We start from the raw sequence: 25060 nt of genomic DNA, 5'->3' as shown, positions 1-25060 counted from the left end.
TAGCAATATTCTATTGAATTTCCTTAAAGAAGGAATTTGACCTATTGTGCTTTCTAACACTGCTGTTAGGCTGACATTTTCAGTCCCTGTTACAGGATTTGAATGCTAGGTCTCCTTGCATCTCCAAAGCCCATGGAACAGCTTTAAAAAAATCTCACTTTAAACATCAAAAAAGTTAAATTTCCCCATATTTTAGAATGTGATTTCCCATAGGAATCCATTGCATATTTTTATATAGTTAAAAAAAAAAAGATTGAAGAATAATAATCACAAGTGGGTTCCAAAACAATATGCTGTGTAATAACTGCAATTTATAGTTGTAATTTTATAATCCTATCACTATTAAATCTTTTCTTATAGGTTTTGGATATCAATCATTTGTAAATTTGGGTATATTAGACATCACATTCTTTACTCACCTTAATTAAAAGTGAGAAGAAATAATTTACATTACTGACAGAACCACCAAAAACCCTTTTTCCTTTTGTAGGAAGTACTTTCCTTCAGCAAGTATGATGAAGTCAGTGAGATCTGATTGTTTAGGACTTGAGGGGGAAGTATCAAACCTGTTCTTTTATTGGTTTGTTCCTCTTTCAGAAGGACAATCTGAGTCTCTTCCATTGTCCAATACCAAGAAGAGCCTCCACTGTAATACAACTCTTGCCTGTGCTGACAAGAATGCCTCACCAAGTATTACACTATTTTAATCACATAATCTTTACCACGTTTCTTAACACGACATGTTAAAGTCTGCCAGAAGCACAGGCAGTAGATGAAAATCAAGCTTATGGAAAGAGCTAAACTGAAGCTTACACAACATGCAAATTCCATCTAAACTGCAGGACAGCATAAAAATTATGGATGAGCGGGTGGGATTACTCTACACATGGCTCTATTCAACTCAGTTTCTCTTTCTCCTGTTATTTGTGGAAAACCTCACACCATAACAATTTTTCTTCCCAGATTTAGTAGAAGGTAACAAATCTCTTGAGTCTTTTAATTACTAATAAATTTACCAAGTTTCTGATCTTTTCTTCAAGCAACACTAGCCTCCTTCCACCAGCATTTCCTACTAAATTTTACCTAAGACACTTCCTTAAACCCAGTCAGTCATCTTCCTCCCACAGAACAGCAAGGCCTGCTTCTTATTTTGTGTCTTTTCCTCATAAGTCATGAGAGCTCTCAGCATTCTCTGTAAGCAGCTGTGATACTTTCTGGCCACAACTTAGCATTTTAGTAACAGTGCAGAAATGATGTCTTAGCAAGTTGTCACACCATCTTTATTGCCTTCATCTGCTAAAAGTAAAGTAAGAGGTTTTGAAACCTGTCCCTTGGAAATGAACATATAGATTCATTCCTGCTTAATCACACTGGTTGTTAAAGGCTGTCAGCAATTTGCAGTGATTAATTGGGAAATGATTGTAGACTCAGAACTCTGAGGTTAAAGAATTTGAAGATGACATATGGAAGTGCAGCTAAGTGATTATGCCCACAAATTTGGTGTTTAATGTGAAAGGCACACATGAGAGCTTTTAATTCATGTAGTTACGAAATTAAGAAAGGACCACTTGCTCTTACCTGCCCCTTTTCAGAGTTTTTAGCCCCAGACTTTCTGCTGTTGGATTACAAGTCTCTGCTTGTTCCTACCAGGAAACAAGCTTGACCCATTTGTATCTTTTATTTCAGATTGCTTTTCCCTGGTAATTTATTCCATATGTTTATTGCTAAGTACACACAAAAGTCCGTATTGTGATCCTCTCTATAGAGCATGTAACTCCAGTCAGTATTGAAAATAGTGAATTACATAACTGAATTCCCCTGTGAAAAATTATCATGCCAAGATGATGCATGTTAGACAATGCAGTTAACCCTCCCAAAGTGGTACAGTAAGTAATGGTTTCAAATAAAGAGTGTCATTTTCTTTTCCCTTTAGGATAAGGCTATTTTTCAGATCTCACAGACTCCTCTTAATAACTGTAATAAAAAGCATCCAATACGCTAGGGTTCAAATGTATTACATATAGATGTTTTTATAGCTGGATTTGATTGCCTGTTTATGCTTCTCTGCAGTCTGCATTCAAAGTTCAGATACTCTGTTTCACTTTGGGTGCTTTCTATAGGGAAGGACATTGCAAACAGGGGTAGCTGTAATCTTCACAGACAGTGCTAATGTCTGCTTTAGGGGAGAGCACAGCTTCTCAGACATCCAGTCAGCACAACTGGTTTCACTCCTTCCAACTTCCATTTCTTTCCATTGGGTGTTATTGGATGCATTTAATCCCTTTTTTCCAACCCCAAACTAATCATAAGGGCTTTTCAGAATACAATTTATTTATACTAAGCATAAGGGAAATTGAACAAAACCAGTTAAAAAAAAATACATGTTAGAAATAGAAGCTAAAATTCTAGATGATATTTTAACTGTAAAACATTTAAGTGGTTTAAGAAAAAGCATTTAAAGGAAATTACAAAGAAAGAGAAAAGAAAGAATAAGGTCTAGAAAATAATGTTGTGAAAGCCAGAAGAGGAAGATGAAGAAGTTAAAAAGTTGATGACTAATAAGGAAAGGGGAAGAGGAAGACTGTGCACATAAAGGGAGGTGAACAAAGGAAAGAGCAACGGAAAGAAACTAATATCAGTTAAAAAAAAAAAAAAAAAAAAGAAGGTGTAAGAGTATGGCAAGAAAAGGGTAAATTAGATCACCATCTTAATGGCAATTCATTTCATACCTATAGGTCCTGCGGGAGGGCTTTGGGAGCAATGAGTTGGTGACTTTGTGCTCTTGCCCCAGCCAGAAGGAGAGCGAGCCCAAGCATGGTGTTGCACAGCAGCCACAGACTGGGCAGCTGAGGAGCCACCACTCTGCACCATCCTCTGTGTGCTGCCCATCACAAGAAAACTGACGGATATGGATATTCACTCCTGATGTGAGGCTTCCTGAAGAGGGCCCTTGTTATGGCTTTTCTGTAGAAATCACCACCCAGCATGGGGAGAAAGAAGGTTTCAGTGTGTCTTTCCTCTGCTCTGGACTGTCTATCCACTGTAAAGCAAGGAGAGCAATGCGACCCCTGTGGCAATTTATCTCTGAGGAAAGGTCAGAGCCATGTAGCACTTATGTATTAATTTAAGATATACAGGGTCTCTAGGTGTACTGCTAACCCCTATAAGTTTAGATTAATTTAATTCATACTAAGTATATAAGCATATCTTTAATCTCACTTAATTCTGCAGTGCGGAGACTGAATCCAAGTTCAGACCCCGTGGATCAGGAAGCAGATGGACTTACTTATTTTACTATGGCAGTCATTCTAAATATCCATATTTTCTGAGGTCTCTCATTTCACTAAAATATTCAGATTTTATTTGTAAGCAATTGGATGAGTCCTTCCTTATTAGAAAATCTAATTTTCTTCCCCCTAGATGGAAGCAGTTGTTTCCTTAGTAAGACAATAAAAACTCAATTTTTGCTTTAACAGCGTAAGCACTCTATATAAACTTCAGCTTTTCCACAACTCTATTAGTGAAGATAAAACATCTTGCTGAAGGAAAGGGAAAACTTACAGAGTGTTCATTTTCCCTCCAGAGAAAAAGGTGCTTCATTCTGTGGGATTTGCAGCTGAATGTTAAACATTTTAACAATGCAAACAACACTATCACTATTTTCACTAAATAGTCTGATGATGCTGGAGTTTTACCAATGAAATCTCCTTTCCTTTTGTGTCAACATTAACAGAAACTTTTAAGAAAACAAAATCAAAAATATTTTCTTTATATTTTTTGTTCTGAAAGTGTCCCAAAATATAAGTTCACACCAAAGAACGTCTCTATTTGTGCACTTTTTGGTAATTTAGAAAGCCATAAAAAGATTGGGATTCCTTAGACGGTGATTTTGACATTATGCAAGGAAGGAGTATTCTCATGCTAATTTACAAACCTAAGCTACTCACAAAAGAAAGCTCCCTGAATAGTGCAAAAGTTGAGTTGCTAGTGGATTGAAGCAGAGGAGGGACAAAAGCTGGTTTAAAGCTAGTTTTGCTATTACAAGGTTTTATGAGTTTTTGTCTTGATTTTTACCTTCTTTATAAGTAAAAATATTTATTTGAGACTAAAACATGCTAAATGTCAGATTGTGCAAGAAGGCACCTTGTGGTAAGCATAACAATCAAGTATAAATATTTGGAGAAATAATAATTACTTGAGTCATGGGACAGCTTGAAACCAACTTTCATTGTGTAAGATCTCATTTAATATGATAGCTGGTTTTTAAGTGCATTTGTGAGTCATGTTTTGCCTTCATGGAAAAGACAGTTTTTATTGAGGGGACTAGAAATAGTCATAATGTCTTGTAGCAGTAAAGCAGAAAACTAAAGAAATGTTTTAAGGTACAAATTGGTTTCTATATAAGAATCCACTCCAACATGCTGTTCATTATCATAATATTTTTTGTTATTTGGATTACAGTACAGAAGTCCCACCATAGGAAAGATAAAATGCATTTATCTTGATTCAGTGAAGGAAAAGTGTTCTATTTCTTAATTAATAAAATGATAATGCTATCAAGTTGTAGAAAAACTATGGGAAGATCGGGCAAATTGGATAAAGGTTCATCCTCACAATAATTCACTCTACATGCTAGAGAAATAAAAGGCCTCTGCGTCATAGTTTTCCCACTTAAGGTCTAATCTCATGGCTTTAATGGTTATTTGTCTTTTATAGACTCTGTTGCCCCTCTGTACATGGTAAATTTCAAACCTCGGCAATAATTGGGGAAATAAAGGATTCCTAATGGAGGGCCAGATCAACTTTATATTCATGATGCATGAAAACATTCCAGCAGACTTGAATAAGCCCTGGATCAGGTCTATATTAAGGAACTCAGTATGATCAGCCCCCAGTCTCACTCAATGACTTCACAGCAATCACTCATGTTTCATGGAGTAATTTTCAAAGTGCAAATAGGTGCACTTAAAAATAAGACAAAATAGTACACTTTATTGCAGTACTTTCCCCTTACCTTCTCTCACATAGAGTCATTGAATCATTAAGGTTGGAGAAGACCTCCAAGATCATCAAATTCAACACCATGTCAACTAAACCATTGCACTAAGTGCAGCATCCTGCTGCTTCTTGAACAGCTCCATGAATGGTGACTCCACCACTTCACTGGGAAGCTCATTCCAATGCTTGACTACACTTCCAGTGAAGAAATTCTTCCTGACATCCAACTGTAACCTCCCCTGGAGCAGCTTGAGGCCATTTCCTCTTGTCCTATTGCTGGTTGCCTCGGGGGGAGAGGCCAACGCCCACCTGCTTATAACCTCCTCTCTGGTGTTTGTAGAAAGCGATCAGGTCTCCTCTGAGCCTCCTTCTCTCCAGGCTAAACAACCCCGGTTCCCTCAGCCACTCTGCTATATTTTTCACCTAAGCTAAATGTGATTGCTCATTTGAAACTGACTGATATACATTCAGTGGCTACTAGGTCCACCAAGAGTGACCTCATGATAAAGTCATCAAATTATAATATGGATAACACTTCTGCTACTGAAATAAGTGACAAGACTATATTTTACCTACATGAGAGCAGGTTCTCAACCTGTATCTTTCACAAAGGAAATGTCTTTTAAAATAGAGACAGGTGTACCTTAGCTTTTAAAGCACAGTTTATGGTTACTTTACATTATGTGCAATTTTTGAAGTTAGAAAGCTGACAATAGCAACTGCTACGCAGATGGCATATCTGATTCCTGCTATAACTGATTTTCATACAAAAAGAGATGCTTTTCAAAATATAATACAGAGGACAAGAGATGGTACCTATATATCTTACACAGCACATAGTGCATACATACACAGTTAAATCCAGCTCACCCACTACTTCAGTAGTGACACTGAAGTTAATAGCATTAATAGTGTAAAGTAGAGAGTAGTTTCATTCTATACATAAACAGGCATAAAAGCTTATAACTTATTTGACATTAATCCTTGGCAGGGAGGATGAGGAAAGGATATCTCTTATCAGAACAGGGCAAGCTTTAATTCCTGAAGAGAAACACTATGGAAGCCACCAAAAGCTTAATTTTTCTGGGCCTAATTATCACTAGAGTTGCTGTAGTTCATAATCAGGAACACTGGAAAACCCTGAATTCAATCAACTCCATGTTTCTCTGCAGTACTCTTCATTCAATTTATGGCCAAAGCAAAAAAGATCCAAGACCACAAGAGGTGTCATGAATGCTAAGAGAACTCTACCTGATCCCAAAACCTTTGGATCCAATGTATTGTAAAGTAATGATAATTCTTGAATATATCTATCCAAGTTATTAAAAGTAACATTAAGAAACTCTCAAACACCTAAAAACAGAACTACAGGACACATTTTCTCCTTACGCTAAAAAGAAAATTACTTGGAATAGTGCATGTCTAGTATATATCTTGGAGTATTTTATATGTGAAAGGGTTGAGCACATTGGTTTTGTGCAAAGAAGATCTAAGCTTACGTAAACTCCAATTGTAATTTATTTTTTGCATCAACATGCAGGAATTCTGTGTTACTATTTTATGGGGAAATTACTAAAATAGGAAATTATTTTTTAACATAGGACTTATAATCTGTTTGAATATTTAGTGGGTAGCTCAGAGAATATTGTTTATATATATTTTATATATATATATATATATATATATATTTATATTTATATTTATATATATATATTTGTGCACACACATACCAAGGCTTTTAGATCAGGTTGAAGAAATACATAAATGAGAAACCTCTAAGTGAAACATCTAGTTCACAGTTTCTCAGACTGCAGTATACATGAACTTTGGGTGAACAGTTATTTGCCCTCTCTTGCCCTGTACATAGATGTGAAGGACTGCTGCTGCTGTCACGACTTCTACACCCATGAAGTCTGCAGAATCCTGACCTAAATAATGCACCATATTTCATTCATGCCAGTCATTTTCCTTAACCAGTCCAGTGTTCGTGGCATCCCCATGTTTATGCCAGCCCAAACATCTTCAGTAGAGTTTTAAAAAACAAATAAGAAAATAAAAAACTGAAGCAGGTTTGCATAGTTTTTTGGGGAGTTTTTGGAGGAGTTTTTTGGGAAGTTTTTTGGAAGATGAAATCTTGGCTTTATTCCATCAACAAAAAAACACATAGAGGTTTTTAACGATGCCAGAACACAGCCATATAAGGAGCATTCCTATTTGTACAGAGAGAGGTAGTGTTCAAAGGAAAGCCTGAGTAGCTGAGTACCAAAATAAGACTTAGAAGATACTTGAAAGATATTTTTGCTCAAAGGCTCAAAATCCCAGTACAGTCAACTACAGAAAAGAACAAATAGGCTATCCATAGGCAAAAATAACTGAGATCTGTGACATTTTAATCTAGATGAGAGCTAAAACTTACTCTGCACTTTCCATTAATAACCTCTGCCCCTTTGAGCTACAGAAAAAGATAACAAGACAGCATATACTGGTAAGACAAAAAATTATTTACTGTTACAAACAAGCCTTACTGCCAGTATAATTTTTCCCATTGAAGTAAAGATTCTCCTTTTCTCACTAATTTTGGCAATACTAGGCAAATATTTAACATTAGTATCTAGGTAGGCACCCACTGTTTCTTTTTTAAGTACCATGGAAGAAGAGAATATCACAATTTAAACATCTAAACCCAGAGCTCTGTCACCAGGGAAGAGGCCTGAAAGTTGACAGAAAGTTGGCACCAGCACACTAAGCCAGTCATGGGAAATCTCTACATAGTCACTTGCACACTTTCTGCCCATGGGTCCAAATTCAGCAGGAAGAACACCAGCTCCAGTCTCAGAGATCTTTGGGCAACTGGATTCATAATTTTAATGCAATAAAATTACCCTGATTTATTACCCTAACTCTGTTTGTGTTTCTTACATAACTACGTGGCTTTGGGATGTGAACTGGCTCATCCCTTTCTGGTTTACAAAAAACAACAGACGAAAGTAGAGCATACCTGAATACCTAAACACGCCCAGAGTGCATTTTCAGGATCCTTTCTATGGCATTTTTTTCCTGGAAAATGAGCATTCTTTTGAAGAAGTGCTGAACTAGCAAAAAAATAATAGCTGCAGGCTGGCAAGCTTTAAGGCCAACAGCAGCGTAACCACCCAACCAGTTAAACTATTTTCCTACAAGAGTACAATATAGATTTGGTGGGATGGAGTAAATGCATGACTAGGAATAAGAAGTTTGTTGGCCGTTATGGATCTCTTCATTTAAGAAAGTATGTATTGACTGTTTGCAGGGACACTTCATGGGACACTTTTTTCTCAAAGACACCAATTGCCATTTTTGCTGTTCTAATTATTATGATTTAGTAGAAACTGTCAAACTGCTCAGCAAGACACAAAACCCAGATGGAATATATATTTTGCCCTAAAAACCTTGAAATCTAAATGAGACAAGAAATGCTGTCCAGACCCATACTGTACTAGATCCCCTACCAAAAGACATTAAGGTCAAACATTACCGTGCCTTTTGTTTGTTTGTTTTTAAAACAGCATTTAAGTGGTTGATTAGCACTGTAGAACAGTTACTCTATCACTTATATAATTTGTACTTCACATACTCAGTATACAATGGAGGTATAAATTGCTTCAGAAAGAAAAGTATGTGTAGTAAGAAACAAAATACCTCATTTCATTTTAATTGTATGACCACAGCAAGGTTTTATTTCCTAGCTTTCAGCTTTCACATCTATACTGGTTTAAAGCTATGTTTTACAAATACAGAAAGCACAAACACTAGTAGGGAAAATAAAATCTGAACAAGTGTACACAAAAATAATAATTTTTCGGTTATTGGGATTTCCTTTTTCTTTTTTAATCTTTTCCCACATGCACTATATATGAAGATAATTTGGTTTGTTTTTTTTTTTTTTTAGATAATTATAGACCAAAATAAATATCTATACATTTTTAATCATTTCTGCATATATTTCACAGTAAATTCAGAAAACGTGTCATTTTAATAGACACACTGAACATCTAACTACCAGGAGAAATCAAGCCTGTGCAATCTTTATACATGCAATTTCAGTTAATGCAAACATAGCAAGAGCTATGGGCTAAGCATGTGTAACTGTAACAGTAAAGCTCAAGGACGCTAACCTCACTTACATGATAAGGCAAGCTTGAGGTTTGCTTTGATCCATAAGAGATGAGTTGTAAAAAGCACTTCTGTTCACTTCTGTTCCCCTGCACAGGAATGAAGAATTCCTTTTGCTGCATTATGCATAACATCATTACAGACAAGGTACAAGTCAAGAGCAAGTGGTTCAGATATCCTACCAGCATACTAAAATAGCAGTGGGACTATAAAATTATTTAGGTACTATATTACACAGCTCTCCTTTAAATACCACTTATGCCACCGAGCCGTTGCATTTGCCAGGAATCTTTCTTTTTAAGTGTTCTAAATGTAAAGTTTCTGGTATCTGTTCCCTGGGGGCAGCTTCAACTAGAATAGGCAGGTTGGTACAGCAGATGACTATCTGCTCCTTACAAACTAAGATGTACTCTGTAGTGATAAAAAGCTCCTTATCAGTTTGGATTCCAACCTAAAGGCAACTGCCATCCAGATCTTACTGTGGGAGATAATGTGGTGTAATTAAAGCTCACGGCCTACAGATACAGCCTGCCAAACATCACTTGCTTTAGTCAGGACTAGAAATTTTGGTTGTAAATTTACTGAGAAGATTTTTGTAATCTAAGAAATCCTTTTTAGGCCTTTCCCTTTCCTTTTAACATTCACAGCCTCTCTCTCTCTTTTGCCCCTCCTCCCCTTTTCTCTTCTCAGATACACTAGCAAGACACATTTAAAACACTTCACGAACATAGTCTATATATAACAGTCATGGATTTTGCATCCACTTGCAAACTTTCCTAAATTTATTCTAGGCACTTGAAGAATGACAGTTCAAACATTCAGTAGAGATTTACTCAATTTTAGCAATAAAATTTTAAATCCAATTTCCACTTAGCATGCCAAAGCCTCACACTATTTTTATGTGCAATTGAACTGGGTGAACTGGTAAATTAAACTGTGATTGGGAATGTTCTCAAACAGTGGGACGCAGTTGCCTCTGGGTGTATGTGTGGAAGCATTTTAGTTCAGATCAGGATGCACTACTAAAGCAAATCTCCCAGTAGTTCCCACTTCCTGCACTTTGGTTCGCATCATGTTGGAATGTGCAAAATGAATTCCTTTCAGATAAAAATAAACCTGGAGGAGCAGTCTCAGTCTCAGAGGGTATCTAATGCACTTTGACTGCTAATGTGCCTTCTGTCTGCAAAAGTAAGCTAGAGCTAGGCAACAGTAAAACTCTGAAACACAAAGACTTTGAATGCCAGTGTGAATGTGGTCCTCAGCACCAGATGTTTTCTGACATAGATCTGTTCTTATTGGGCCTTTTCCTAATATAGTCATTCCCTAAATTGTCAAACCATTTCCTGGCACACTTTTGGCACACATGCCATCCAGCATGCATACATTTCCCAAACCAGCTTGGGAGTATAAATATTCCCAGGAACATTTTCAACAGGCACTTTTTCATGCAGTCATCTAATTCCAGAGAATGATGGAATTTATTAGAAGGAACATGGTTTGTTTTCTAGTCCAGCAGCAGAGCCTGGGAACATTTTCAGGCACTTCTAATTCATTGGTATAGTGGTCTCCCACTACAGTGTAGTTTTTACTCTCTGATGCAGAGACCAAAGAGTGGACACTTTTCTCTCCACCTCCTTCCTCAGGTCTTTCAGTCAAGGGTAAGGATGGCTGCTGTAATAAAGAAAAAAGAAGCCATGTGTAGAGCACCTCATGTCATATTCAGCTGTTTTTTTCAGTGTTTCTATTACTCTATCTCAAATCCACACTCTCTGACAACAGCTGTTAAGTCACTCTGTTAGTTCTGTGACAGAGATCAGTTCAGTCCATTGAAATATTTTGACTTCGTCATATAGAATCATAGAATGAAAAACATAACCAACCATATTCAAGAACTCAGGGATTTTCAAATGCAACTTGGAGTTATCTGTGTCTTTTGAGTACTGTGTGGACTCATCATCCTGCTCACATGTCAGAAACTATACTGTTTTCAGTTTACAGGCTTACAAGATGAGCAAACTTTTACGAATTCTCAATGGCCCTGCCATAGTAATCAAATCTTCCCATTTGGATTGGCCTTCTTTGAAAAGTCTGAGCTGCACGGATGTTAACACCCAGTGAAAACCTCCCCTGCTGGTAAAACTCATCTATATCCACACTTTAAAGTGTCTCCGCACAACCAAGGTTGGCTCTCGCTGTGACTCTCCTGGTGTTATCATGTACCACATCCATCTCACAGTCCTTCACAGTGTCCTATTTAGCACTTCCTCAGCCTTTCACCCAAAAGTGTGATGCCTGTCCCATCTCACCCTTGCCACAAGGCCCCGCATCTTCCTTAAGAGCCTGCTGCCACTCACCCTGCTGTCTCTACAGTAGTGTGCTTTCCAGGCCTCTGGCTGAGTACCTCAGATGTGATGATTTTGAGGTGGCACTGCAGAGCTCCTTGTTTAGACAGACATTTGAGATGGACAGAAAGAAGAATGGTCTAGAGAGCTGAAATATATACTACATATCATGAGTCCTTGAGATCATTATTTAGTTTTGTACCCTTAAATAACCAGCAGAGTTCTTGGAAGCATGGGGTGAGATTTGGTATGCTTTTTGAATCATATAAATAAAGCTTGTCAGGTTGACGTAGGGGGACACTTTCAGTAACACCTCAGGGACTTTGGAGTACACATTCCACTGACTTAATTAACAAAGCACATTAAGAAAATAATGGTGTTCATTTCCAAATATTTAAACTTAGGTTGAAACATAGCTGGTTTTCATTTCGTTGTATAGCTGACATTTGTTCATCCTGTGAAAGATAATGTCAGCATTTAACTATCTGTTAGCTCTTTTCATAACTCTCTTAACAAATTATCTAGCTCAAATTTTTCCTTTATCTGTACTTCCACAGTTACTGAGAATAGATTGCCATAAAGTCAACTTATTTTTTATATAAAGCACTTGATTTAATAGCAGTAGTTATTTAATAATTAGTAATTATTTTTGCTATGTCCTGGCTGCTTCTTATCTTTATATTTTGATACTGCTGCAGGAAACCCTTTTGTATTTAGAGAGGGGGAACCTGTATATATTTATACAGCCAGAAGAATCTGACCCATAGGCAGGCTTTTTCTGTTCAGCTCCTAACCATTCATGAAGGAATTAATTAAATTTCAAAAGAGAATAGGAAAACAAACTGGCTTCTCCAGAGTAGAAAACAGTACAACTACAAAAACTCTGTTTCAAGACAGCCATAAAAAGCAATCATAAAGGACAGCAAAAATCATACTCCAGATGATTGGAAACAATAGACTCCATATTGTGTATATACTCACTTCTGCATTTTATAGACTGATGACAGTACAGGACATAAGGCTGGAATTTAATCTGCAAGTTGTCATACATGACTTCAAGGTCATTATTATCTGTTTAGTCTACTTAAGTAGTGAAACACAATTATGCAAAGCTATGTAACCGGTTAAGCAATGGAGGATAGTGAGACCACCTGTCATGTTACCTATATACTCTGATAGAAACACAGGTCTCCTTGGGATCTTCATATGATTATGGGACACTGCTAGATTCCTCAAGAGGGTAATTCAGAGAGGAAGCCAAAAAAACCCTATGTCAAGCTGCAAAATCTGGGAGCATTTTTCAGGAGGCTGATATAAATTCCAGGAGGCCTGGATACATTCTTCACGGGGAGGGGAGCAGGTACAAAAAAAAAAAAAAAAAGAAAGAGAGATGCTGTTCTCCCTCCCCTTCCTGTGAAACACAGCACAAGTTGCTTTGTACTGCCCCATGATGAAGATTCAGCCTTTCTGTTGCTTCTGCATGGGAGATACTTCACAGAGATCCTGGTTCAACTCTCACAGGAGAAACCTGTGTTTATATGAGAGATGCAAGGCTAGCAAAACCAGCACTATGTGGCATCTCTCAGTGCATCTGTGTGGCCATACAGACTCTCTGCTTGCCTCTATGTGCCTTGGCCAAGCCCAAAGCAAGCACAGAATTGCACCAAAACCAAGAGAAGACCCAACTTGTCAACTCCTGCCAGTGGGCTTGGGCCTGCTGCACATTACAATTGTAGACCTGTGTTTTGTTTGCTGTGGTAGTCAAGCTTAGACAGAACATAAGCATGTCTTAAAAACATTTTCTAAACAGAAATGTTTCCATTTCCTGGCTCCAAGGATGTACTGTGTCCTGAGTTTTCCTACAGAATAGTGCCATGGGAAATTAGGAAGAAATTTTAGCTGACTACATGATGTAGAGGGTATGCAGCTATCTTGCATCTCCTCTCAAGAAGCTGGATTTGTTTGCTTGTTCTGCCTTTCTCTTCTTAAAGTTCAATCATTCTCCTCAGTCAAAACTCCCTTAAATACACCTCAGTTTTATTCTCAATACAGACTGCAGGATTGCAAAAGGGATGAAAAGAAGCCTTTGCTAAATCCAAACCTATCTGAAACTTGGCAGTTTCCATCCTCAGATTTTTATCAGTGTCCTTGGGTTTAATTTCTGAGGGCTGTCTCTCATGAAACTTGGTTTGAACTCCAAGCTTAAATAAACCAAAATATCTCCAAGTGTAGCACAGTAAGAAAAAACCCTGAACCTTGACTTGTTAGGTATATGTGATCATAAATCAGTCAATATTCACTCAAAATTAGCCATAAGTTTATTTGAAAGGTTCACAAATTTAGCTAACGTTTATGACAAACCTGGCAGAGTTTTCAGAATGTGTGGGTACAGGTTTTATAACACAAGCTTTCACACCTCAAGTCATCACCTGCACTTTGCACTCTGTACATACATTACAAAGCAAGACTTGGATCTGGGCTCTTTTACTATAAGTCAGATACTTCAGCCCCTTGGATTTGCGTTACATCTCTGTAAAAACATCCTACTTAGAGCATTTATATGCCATTCTTAAAAGAATAACTTGAATGTACAAGGAAATTCAAGCTTCGGTGGATGATACTTCTCAGAAATTCAAGCTTATTTGGTAGACCATAATTCTCAGGAGCAGAGTGCATATTTAGACTGGCTTTTTAATATAAATATGCCAACTCCAGGAAAAGGAAATAGAAAGTTTTAAAACTATAACCCACATCACAGATTTAATTTGATTGCAAATACTGTTAAAGTACATTTCCTAAAAGCACAATGATTTCAGTTAAGTCCTTACTTTAACTTTCATGTTCTTTTTTCTAGAGAAAATTGTTTCATTTTCAGAGTGAACTTGCTTTTGCAGCTGCTTTTATGCCCGAAGCTTTGTGTAATCTGGAGTTCCACTTATTGAAGGCGGATGTTCTCTTGAGATTGGTCTCTCTCAGTTCCATACAACACTCACTTGACATTTGCTGAGGACAAGAAATAAGGCAAAGGATATAATATGGTTAAAAGTCAAAAGCTATAAATACTATCAGCCTTTGAAATATTCAGCATCTTAATATGGTTATATACAAAGTTCAAGTAAAAAGCACTCAAGGTTCATTTTTCATGTTGTGCTTAGTTTGTGCTCTGAACTAAAATAATATTCAGAGTTTGATTTGCTGATCATTTAATATATTTATGAATAGATATCAACACTGAAAAGTGAAGTCAGATTAATGCCTGTGTATTAATGTTAGGATTTTCACAGCACTTGTAGCAGTTTCTCACATTGGCCAAAAAACTACTCTCATAAATCTTTTCTTTTTCTCACAAATTAAGATGGCTGTTAAACATTCACCAACACCCAGATCTACAAATATAGACAAATATCCATCTCTTAATTCCTGTTAAAATCCAAAGAATTTTGACAACTTTAAATTTTAGCTACCTTAATATCTTTCTGGATGCAAATTCTCAGTTACTGAGTAAAGACAAGGAGAAAAATTGTGAGGTTGCTAGAATCAAGCACAGAGAGTGAACCACAGCTAAGTGCAAGACAGTCATGGAGCACTGACTCAGAGATTACATTTATCACTGTTTGCATAACATGAACATTCCCCTTGCACACATGCACAATATACGAAAAAGCACATGAAAGGTGGTCAGCAGTGTCTATTTAACCCTTGTCCCAATTTGATACCAATTTATCCTGCACCCAGAGTGAAAGTGGCTAGACCACAGCTGTTTAAAGGCAGAGCTACACAAGGCAAATAGCCAGGGAAATTCTCCTGGGCCCTAAGGGGAAAAAAGATAGCACTCACCTAAATTAGGTGGAGATGTAAGTCATCCAGCAGGTGGGTGTGGGGAAGGAGCGGCTCATGCCTAAATCTCTGCCTAAGAGCCCAGATGTCTACTGCCAGCGCACTGCAAAGGTATTTAGGTGCCTACCACCCCTTCCAAGAAATTCAATTTAGGGTCTATAATGTATCTAAGGTACCTACCTGAACTTTTGGTGTCATGGGTGGCTTTCAAAATATTCTTGGAAAAAGAGAAATATTTTTTGTCCCCATATATTGTCAGAATCAATTAATGAATTCTGCTACATTGTGGAAAATGGTGGGCATTATTTGAAGGGTAAATAGAAGCATTTTATTCCTTGCAGTGTTAAGTAAGTTGTGCAACTTTGCTGGACTTGTGCCAGAACTGAGCTTCAGTAGTTTGTGAAGGAGCTCTGTTAGTTCTTGTAATGATAAATCAGGCTAAATGAAGGAAGCATTCTTGTTTCTGGCAGGTACATTCCAAAGCTGGCTGCTATAAAATGAAATGTACCTCTGTGCATTTGATAGTATCTGAAAAAATACTTTTTTGTCAGCTACTGTACATGTCTTTTCACAGGGTGAGGGTCTCTCAAAGATTCCTGGAATGTCTGGTCATGAAGTGACAAACCAAAGCTATTTGATCCCTCCATTCTCCTATTTAAGATTGTACGTGCCATTTCTAATACCAGTGATAAGATCGTACTTTCGGTTAAGCCGTGGCCATTGTACTCGAGAGTTAAGCATTTAACCACATAGTTTGTCTGGAGTGTTTGACAGCCACATTGCTCTTGGAAAGAGATTTCTGACAGGGATATTTTAGCCATCATTTTTATTATGAAACCAGGCAAGTGTCTCTCACTGGAAGCTGTGCTAAGGAGAAAAAAAAAAAGAAAAAGAAAAAAGAAAAGCAAATTAGGATGGAGACGGTGAAAGGAGGTACTCAGCCAGTGGATGGCTGAGCAGCATAGACCCACAATGCTGAATCCCTGAGCAGCTGTTTCAGGAAGAATATTCCTGGGTTTGCTAATAGTGACTCGGTTCCAGTTCCTGTAAATGTGGAGAGCCCTACTTCAATTAGTCTGTCAGTGTTGTAAATTCAATAGCATGCTCACAGCAGGTCAAATTGACATAATGTTAAAACATGGGTCACTCTGCTATGCTAAGACTCCCAGTGCTACTGACACTTGCTGAGATGACCTGGTGCTTGCATACCAGCAAGTGACACATTTTTAGAATAAGTCTCCAATATAAAGGGCTTTTGTAAGGGGGAAAAAAAAGCTAATTAGTTACCTCAGCAGAGCAGTAGGAGGAATAGAATTCATTGTTTCTGTGAGACCACAAAAGTGCCTGTAAGGCTTTTTTTTGTTTGTTTTTAATATATCTATATTGAAGCAATTTTTTCCTCAGTCTGGGTATGTGCAGTCTAAACCATTTTCTCCATATAGTAATTTTACTCTGCTGAGAGGCAGCATCACCTGGGGAGGGCTAAAGAACTGTAGAAAAACTAAGTCATTTTCTAAGTCCGTTTTTTCCACTTAAATGCTTGACAGTGCCCCTTTTTATTAGACTTTGTTTATTTGTTTGCTTTTGATTTCACAGAGTTTTTAACAGATTGGGACAGAAAAGTGAAAACAGCAAGGGTTTGATAATTACAATCTTTTGCAATCAAATTTATTACATTTATAAATAGAGATGCATGGATTAAAATTCCTAGACAATGGAATATTGTTATTGGCCAGCATCCTAGGCTGCATACCTGGTATGCTGAGGTATAATCAAGCATTGGGTAGGGTTTTATGTGTGAAAGCAATGCTTGACTGGATTTAAATGGTTTTGATTGGAGCCAATATGATGCATAGTTGGACATAATGTTCATAATTGCCTATTTTTCTTGGCAAACAACAAGGTGCTTGATGACCACTTTCTGAAATGTTCACATCTATTTCTTTGTGAAGTGCACCACAATTTAACAGTAATTCTAAACAAGTTTGTGTTGTAGTCCTCTGACTTTGAAAGAATGCACTCCTTATTGACTTAATGCCCTCATTACAGCAGAATTGCATGTCTCCTATGTAAAAGTTGAATGTTGGTCTGGTTTGAATGGCAATTTCCACAAACACCTTTATTCTTTCTATTGTACTCATCTATTTTCTACACACATCCTAAAAACCATCACCAAAATTCAGTCAAAACTGCAAGCAGTCTCACATGTGTTTCTCAAGCAGTCTATTTTATCTTTTTTCATTAGTATTTGACACAATCCAGAGGAGGTGTTTAGAGATAGGCATCACAGAGCTACAACGACTCTAGCCAGGTTGACACAAATGTGCACATAAACACACATTTTTGCTTCCCAAGGCACAGCTCTGCCTCAGAAAGGCAAATGTACACTACCTTACTTGCAAAATGTCTTTCCAAGTTTAACACATGAACATTTTCCAGATAGGAACTGGGAGGACAGCCCTAGTCCTCTTCAAGCAAGGCTTCTACCATTGCCATTACCCTGTAGAAGTACTTACAGGTCCTTTACAAATGTTGAGGTTTCAGAAAGTCTTGCCTGTTCTGTTTTATTTTAGGTTTCTTTCAGAATGTTCTGAGGTCTATTATATTTACCCACATTTATCTCCTGGGATGTACCTCATGATGCTCTGAGAACATGGTTCCTCAGTCACAAATATCTGCCACCTGTGAGATAGTGAAGTGACTTCAGTCAGGATTCATGTTTATTTTTTCCCTCCAATCCTCTCTGATAGCAGCTCTCAGAACTATATTTGTTTCATCTCTCTTTTATGTGCCCTTTATTTCACTTATACTGCTGTCCTTAGTCCATGCCAGCCAGCTTTCTTGATCCCCTGCTCCAGCTTCTTCTCCCACGACTGAAAAAACAGTTCAGCAATTGTCCCAGCCAATTTGGTACAATTCAAACATTTTTCCTGAGTTTGGACAAATCAAAGGTGTTTTCAGAGAGTCTGTTTCACAGACCTTTGATCTGGCTTGTGCACATAGACATCTCAGTCATTCTTTGGTATAAATAAAAGAGCCCCATAAGACACAGATGTCAGAAAGGCTTCAACACTGTAAGACACGGCTCATGTGCAAAGTCACTTGAGGAGGAAAGTTCCATTCAAGATTTAGTGGGATCTTGGCACTGAATAATCAGATGTTACACATCTATTATGACTCTCATAATAAGTAGGCAGAAACTCAGCATCTCTCCCTATTTTCATAACTTAGAAGTTGCCTCTTCCAAGGCAGTGTGTCACAGGGATTTGATAATTTTCTCATGTTTTACCCAAGAGAGGCTATGTAGAGACCTGACATGTAAGACTGCCTCTTGAGCAGAAGTAAAAAACATGCCCAGCTGGAAAACGAAATCTCCAGTTCTTATGAGAGAACATAAGGCAATCACCCAGTACATTGTCTCCTTAATGAGACAATCAGAGATCAGAGAAAGCAAAACATTCCTCAAAAAAAAAAAAGTCATTAAAGGCCTAGTGTTCTAACGTGAAGGTTTCCTGAAAACTCTACCCCAATGTAGAGGAAGAAAACAGGCTGTGAACTTACATCATAAAAAGTCTCCATCTAAAATGATGGAGGAGATACCATTAGGCTTCTGAAAAGATGGCAGTCAAAAACTGTATTTCCCGTACCATTGCCTGCTCATGAAGAACTAGGAGGTATGGCTGGCTGGGGTGCATGAGCTATAGACTGAATGTCCCTCTGTGTTTCCCAACAAACAAATTTGTTTCCACACAGCCCATAATGAGAAGTTGACAGAGGGAAGTGTCTTTTTCACCTCCATAATATTCCTCTTTTTAGGCCATCTTTAGGGACAGAGATAAGTCCCCGTTGTGTTGGGAGGCATTATTTCTTCAGCTAGCAGTGTGCTGGTGCCCAGACACCACCAAGAATATTTACAGCATGCATTTACCTTCGATAGAGTTGCTGCATTTGTGATTCATTCTCCAGTAGAGCTGGGGAGAAGGAAAGAGTGCCTAAAACCATCTAGGAATATAATTTCTAATCATAGAGCCCAAGAAACTTCATGAATTTTACTTATGGTAAAGCTAAAATTCAAGCTATAATATAATATTCAGCAAATTTACCATTTAAAAGACATAGACTTCACAGTCTTTCCACACTGGAATTTGGGTGATGTGAGATAGTTCAGCTCCAGAAGACCCTAAAAGTAATAACAGACATTCTCCCACTCATTTGGCAGATTTTTAGTGTGTGATAAATTAACACACTGAGAAAATGGTGTGTGCTGGTTCTCTTTGAGAGTTAAAATGCTCCAGATTTGCCAGTGGGTTTAGATCTTCTTTCTTTAAGAGGAGTAAGAAGTTGTGCAGACACACTTGTTTCAGTTTGGTAAAAATGGTTGCAAATCAGATGGTTTAAAGCTAGCTAAGAGTGTCTACATGAGTTTACCACTGATTTAAGTTAATTAGTTTAATGAAAAGGTACAGATTTGCATAAAGATGAGCTGTCACCTTTCCTGCTCCCAAACAGCTGTGCTTAGTTCTGTTTTACAGGTAAAGGGCAAAGGAGGAGAAGGGGAGAAATGTCTTTGAGATAATCTTATTGAAAAGAAAGAAAACAAATGTGTGCTCTGCCTACTCCAGCTGCTCTCCACCCCAGGAGTAATAGTTTGAAGTAAGCTTTTATATAAACAATAAACAAGTTATTCCTGGAGCATTTGCTTTGAGCTAAGACTGTGTGTAAGGGATTGGCTTTGAAATTGTTGTCAAAGTACCTACCTTTCAAAATTAGACTCTGCATCTCAGGTTCATTAAGATAGCCTTGAGCAAGAGTCTTTTATTCAACCTTTCTTGAAAGGTATGAAGTGTGAATTTGATAAGTAAAAATAACTTGAGTAAAGAATGTCTAAAAATGGAAGAATTAACCACAGTGACATTTATGCAGCCTAGGAATGGATTTCAATACATCTCTTTAACACCTATCTTCTTGTGGTAATCTCTCCTTCCTGTTTGTATACTCTGTTCAAAAGATTAAAATTAAGTCTTCAAAATGGGAAAAAGATAAAATGGGATCTCTAGTCCTGGTACACGTATTTTGTGGGTTATTTGCCAATTTTTCTCCCCAGAGAAGACAAACTTTCCGTCTTGTACGAAGTTTGAGATACGTGTTTGATAGGATTTTATTTTCTCCTCCATATTTCAAGTCATCTTGAAATCAATCACTTGGACAAGATGCAAATTATTAATCTTGGGTAAGGCTTGCCACAAATATTAACACTGGAGAATATATCTGTGTGGTAATAGCAAATCACACTGTTCATGAGAGCAATTGATAATATTATAAACCAAGGCTTTGCACGGACAGTTATGAACAAGTACTGTCTGTATACAATTCAACAGAAACCCCAGAGGAAAAAATGTAAAGAACATAAGCCTTAAAACAACAAAAGCAGAATAAGTAACTCAGTGAATTTCTTGAAGCATTAGTAACTTGACAGCATCTACTCATTCACAACAACAAAGCCAGCACAGGCTTAATATTTTCTACTGCTGCACTAAATAAAAAGTTGATGCTAAGTCTCAATACTTAAGAATAAATAACAACCCTTTAGAAAGTGCTGTAGTTCTAAAATGTCAAAAAAAAAAAAAAAAGTGATTTTCAAACCACATTGTGCAGTGTTTTCTTTTAAGGGAACATGATCTCTGGTACCTTTAATAAAAAAGCTGTGTAACAATTCTTCTTTAATTCCCTGTGATTTCACCTTAGAAATGACTGCTCCACTTCATTCATCTGCCATTACTTCTAACCACGAACATATTAAGTTATAAAAAGTGTACAAATGAAGGGGACAAATAATTTTTAAACATTTCTGGAAGGTGAAAAAAAAATAAGTGAAGAGATAAATGTTCAGCTTTGAAGCATCTATCTCATCTTTTTTATATTTTAATTTAAAGGCTATAAACAACACTGCTTTTCACAAAATGGCACTCACTTTGTGAGTGACCTTAAGGTAAATAACCAAGCTATTAGTATAAGAACAATTGTTCAAAATGACAGAATCAGGCTCCAACATTTCTCCAGCTGCCTTTAATTTCTCTTTCAGACAATCAAGTAGTTCATATAACTAGCATTTTGATATTTGTCTTTTGTGTTGTTTACCTTCTTAATTAAAGAGCAAAATATATTGGTGTTCTAGAGTCAAAGAAACACATCTTAAATGAATCACCCTATTTAATAAAATGTCCCCTTGCAAACACTGTTTTTCTTGATAAGTACATGCACAAATAAAAGGATGGAAAAGCGTAATTGTTTGGTTGAGACATAAGGGCACACAAAGTGGTTAGCTCTAAATAACCTGGTCATCAGCCCAACTAATCTGCTGTGGTTTGTTTTCACAGCTTTGCTCTGAACATCAGTGCTGATGGTCTGACACTCCCTGCAGAGCCTGAGAGCGAATGGTAAGTCAAGATACCAGCTGCACAATGCTTTACCTGCTATGCCAGAGATGTGGAGGAGGGAGAATAACAATTTGTAAAAACACTCATAAACTTCACTGGATCTTTTCTTTCTTTCTTTCTTTCTTTCTTTCTTTCTTTCTTTCTTTCTTTCTTTCTTTCTTTCTTTCTTTCTTTCTTTCTTTCTTTCTTTCTTTCTTTCTTTCTTTCTTTCTTTCTTTCTTTCTTTCTTTCTTTCTTTCTTTCTTTCTTTCTTTCTTTCTTTCTTTCTTTCTTTCTTTCTTTCTTTCTTTCTTTCTTTCTTTCTTTCTTTCTTTCTTTCTTTCTTTCTTTCTTTCTTTCTTTCTTTCTTTCTTTCTTTCTTTCTTTCTTTCTTTCTTTCTTTCTTTCTTTCTTTCTTTCTTTCTTTCTTTCTTTCTTTCTTTCTTTTCTTTCTTTCTTTCTTCCTGCAAATTTCCTGTCAAAGTTGCCAGATATATATTACAAGGTCATTTGATGAAGTGGAACACTTCCTTTCTTTCTAATTTTAAATCAAGCCTGAAGCTCTTTTTTATTTATTATTATTTTAATTTGAAATCTGCAATGTTAATGTGACAGATGAAGAGAATCCAATTGCTCTCAAGGGGGCTACAAGGCACAGAAGATCCCTAAAGGGTCTATGTTACCTATTCCAAAACCTGCTCATGCAACACTCCCAGTCCAGGACAATCAGTGTGATCACAAATCAGCCTTGACTCCAGCAAGACCAAGCTCATTTTCTGAGCCACACGATGCAGGAATGAACTCCATAGAACCCTACCGCAGAGCTGATCCTGCCTTTGTCCTTGCTTTGCTGCTTGGTGAGATAAAAGCAAGCAAATTGCCTCAGTGAGATTTTGAAATCTATTCAAAGCAAAAGATTATCTGATAAGAGCTTCCTCCCTAATTATGCTTTGAGGCCTGACCCTGTTTGGTGCTGAGGGTTTCCTGCTTAAGGTCCACCAATCATCCAGTAAAAGCACCACTGCATACTCAAATTCTGTGCTACTGCTGAGGTCAAATGGGACTTTTACTGCTGTGACAGACCTGTTCTCAGGGTGCATATGGCTGGTTTAGATGGCTTCTTACTCAGCATGTTACCTGTTATCAGTTATACTGACAGACCTAATTGTGCTGATTCATTGCCTATAATATCCTAATAAAAGCTGTAAAGGGGCAGGCAAAAAAAATCCACCTATTGCAGAACCATATTCAACTGTGGCCAACAGCAGGTACCTAGAGAACAGGACTAGAACACAATTATAGTCCCCTTATTGACTTTCTCTTACTCCATAAACTTGCAAAAGACAGCCTTCCTGAGCCAGTCCATAACTTCACATTGAATACTTGGGTATTTTTTTTCCACCTGACTAATCACTTCTGAACCAGGTAATCTTTCAATCCACAATAATTTAAGGTCCAGAGTTGCACAGCATGTCTATCACAGAGACAATCTCTCTTTTTGTTCAACTAAACCCCTGCCAGTTTTATTTGTTTTCCTCTAGTTCTTGCATTAGGAGAAACATGAAATAATTTCTAACACAAGTTTTCTGGGCCATCCATTTTTTCCAGAATCATTCATATCCCACTCTAACAATTTCTTTCTCATACTGAAGAATCCTAGTATATTTAGTTATTGAAGTCATTCCATGCCTTTAATCATTGCTGTCATGCTTCCCTATGCCATTTTCAACTTTACTGCATTGTTTTTGACTTGGCAGTCAATTGCCCATTCAGTGAGATACTTCTACGGAGAGAGAAAATTTCTTTTTCTTGTTGTGTTTAACAATTTAGGATGCTTAGCCAGCTCCATTTTTCTGTTAGTTCTCTGTCCACATAATTATGGCTATGTTGAAAGATACATGATCTAGGAGAGACCCCTAAGGGTTTTCACTTGATACATCCTCCTAAGGAGAAAACAGACATTAATTCTCTATTCTTTACTTCTCACTTTTTAAAGCGGAACTTAGATGCTCACCTCATGGTTCCAAATGGCACCTGGTGTCCTTTTAGGTGCCAGTAAGGTGTCCACTGTAATGTTCATTTGTGCAGTATCTAGCACCAGTTTGGATCTAATCCAAACTGCAGCTGTAAATTCTAGGAGATATATGACCATCGAAGTAATAGGCATTGCAATAGGTTTTGCTGCCATAGCTTTAAAACTTGAATAAAAACAGTGAAAAAAGTCATTTTATGATTAAACACAGGTCAACTTGCAGTAACAGTGGGCTACTCATGACTCTGCTACACATCTGTGATGTGCAGCAAGTATTTTTGATAACTTTTCTTGGCTTCACATCCCAATCATCTCCTCAGTATTTGTCATGCCTTTTTAATGTAAGGTCTTCAGGATACAAGTTTTTTTTTTTCTTGTTATGGCTATCTGTGACAACCCATACAGTGATTTTTGAGCTGTTGGCAACTCTTGGATGGAGCTTCAAGATACTACTGCAATAACAAACATAAATAATAATAACAATGTGTATGAAAAATGTAGGACTGTGAACAACTTAGAATTGTTCCCTGTTCTCTTTCATGATGCTTTCTATCAGCAGGAAGGAGCTTGATTTCTCTCACATATGTAAACTCAGATAGAGACTAGAATAGGCTTTTCTGCTAGTTCAGTTAGAAAGGAATTCTATCATGGCAGTCAGGCAAGCCTGTCAATCTAAGCATAGACTAAGCCTTCACTTCACTGGGAAATACATGAGAATGGGATATTTAAGTTCCCAGGTTTTTTTCCCTTGGAGCATTATTTAACACAGAAGGCAAGCCAGAATGATTAGTCAGGAGAATACATACACTGCTTGAGCTACTTAACTGTTTGCACACGCAAAGGAGGTGTACCTCCTTCTTAGCTATCTCCTTGTGCCAGCCTCATCCCACCAGGACTCTTTGTTCAAGGATCTATATATAAAATGAAAATCCAGACAAAATAAAAAGACTGTAATTTGTGTCATAAACAACACTGATGTACAACATTAATTTATTTATTTAAAGGCAGTAGAATGAGACCTGAATCAAAGCAAGCATCTAACTACTTGAGACCTAAGCCTGATCTCATCAATTAGACTTTCCAAAAGACTCATCCAGTGTGCCTGGTGTCACCTGATTCCTGGAATGAGGTGTCTGATCATTTCATAGGAATGAGATTCTACTTTACTCTCTGAGACTCAGTGGTTGCATTTTGTAAAGCTATGAAATAAAAAGGAAAGTAAAAGCAAACCAGAGATGTTTGAAGTAACATTTCTGAAGATAGGATTTTTGTGTCAAAAATTG

This window comes from Vidua macroura, chromosome 2, assembly GCF_024509145.1.
Source record: "Vidua macroura isolate BioBank_ID:100142 chromosome 2, ASM2450914v1, whole genome shotgun sequence".
NCBI lineage: Eukaryota > Metazoa > Chordata > Aves > Passeriformes > Viduidae > Vidua > Vidua macroura.
Note: the sequence above shows the minus strand (reverse complement) of the source record.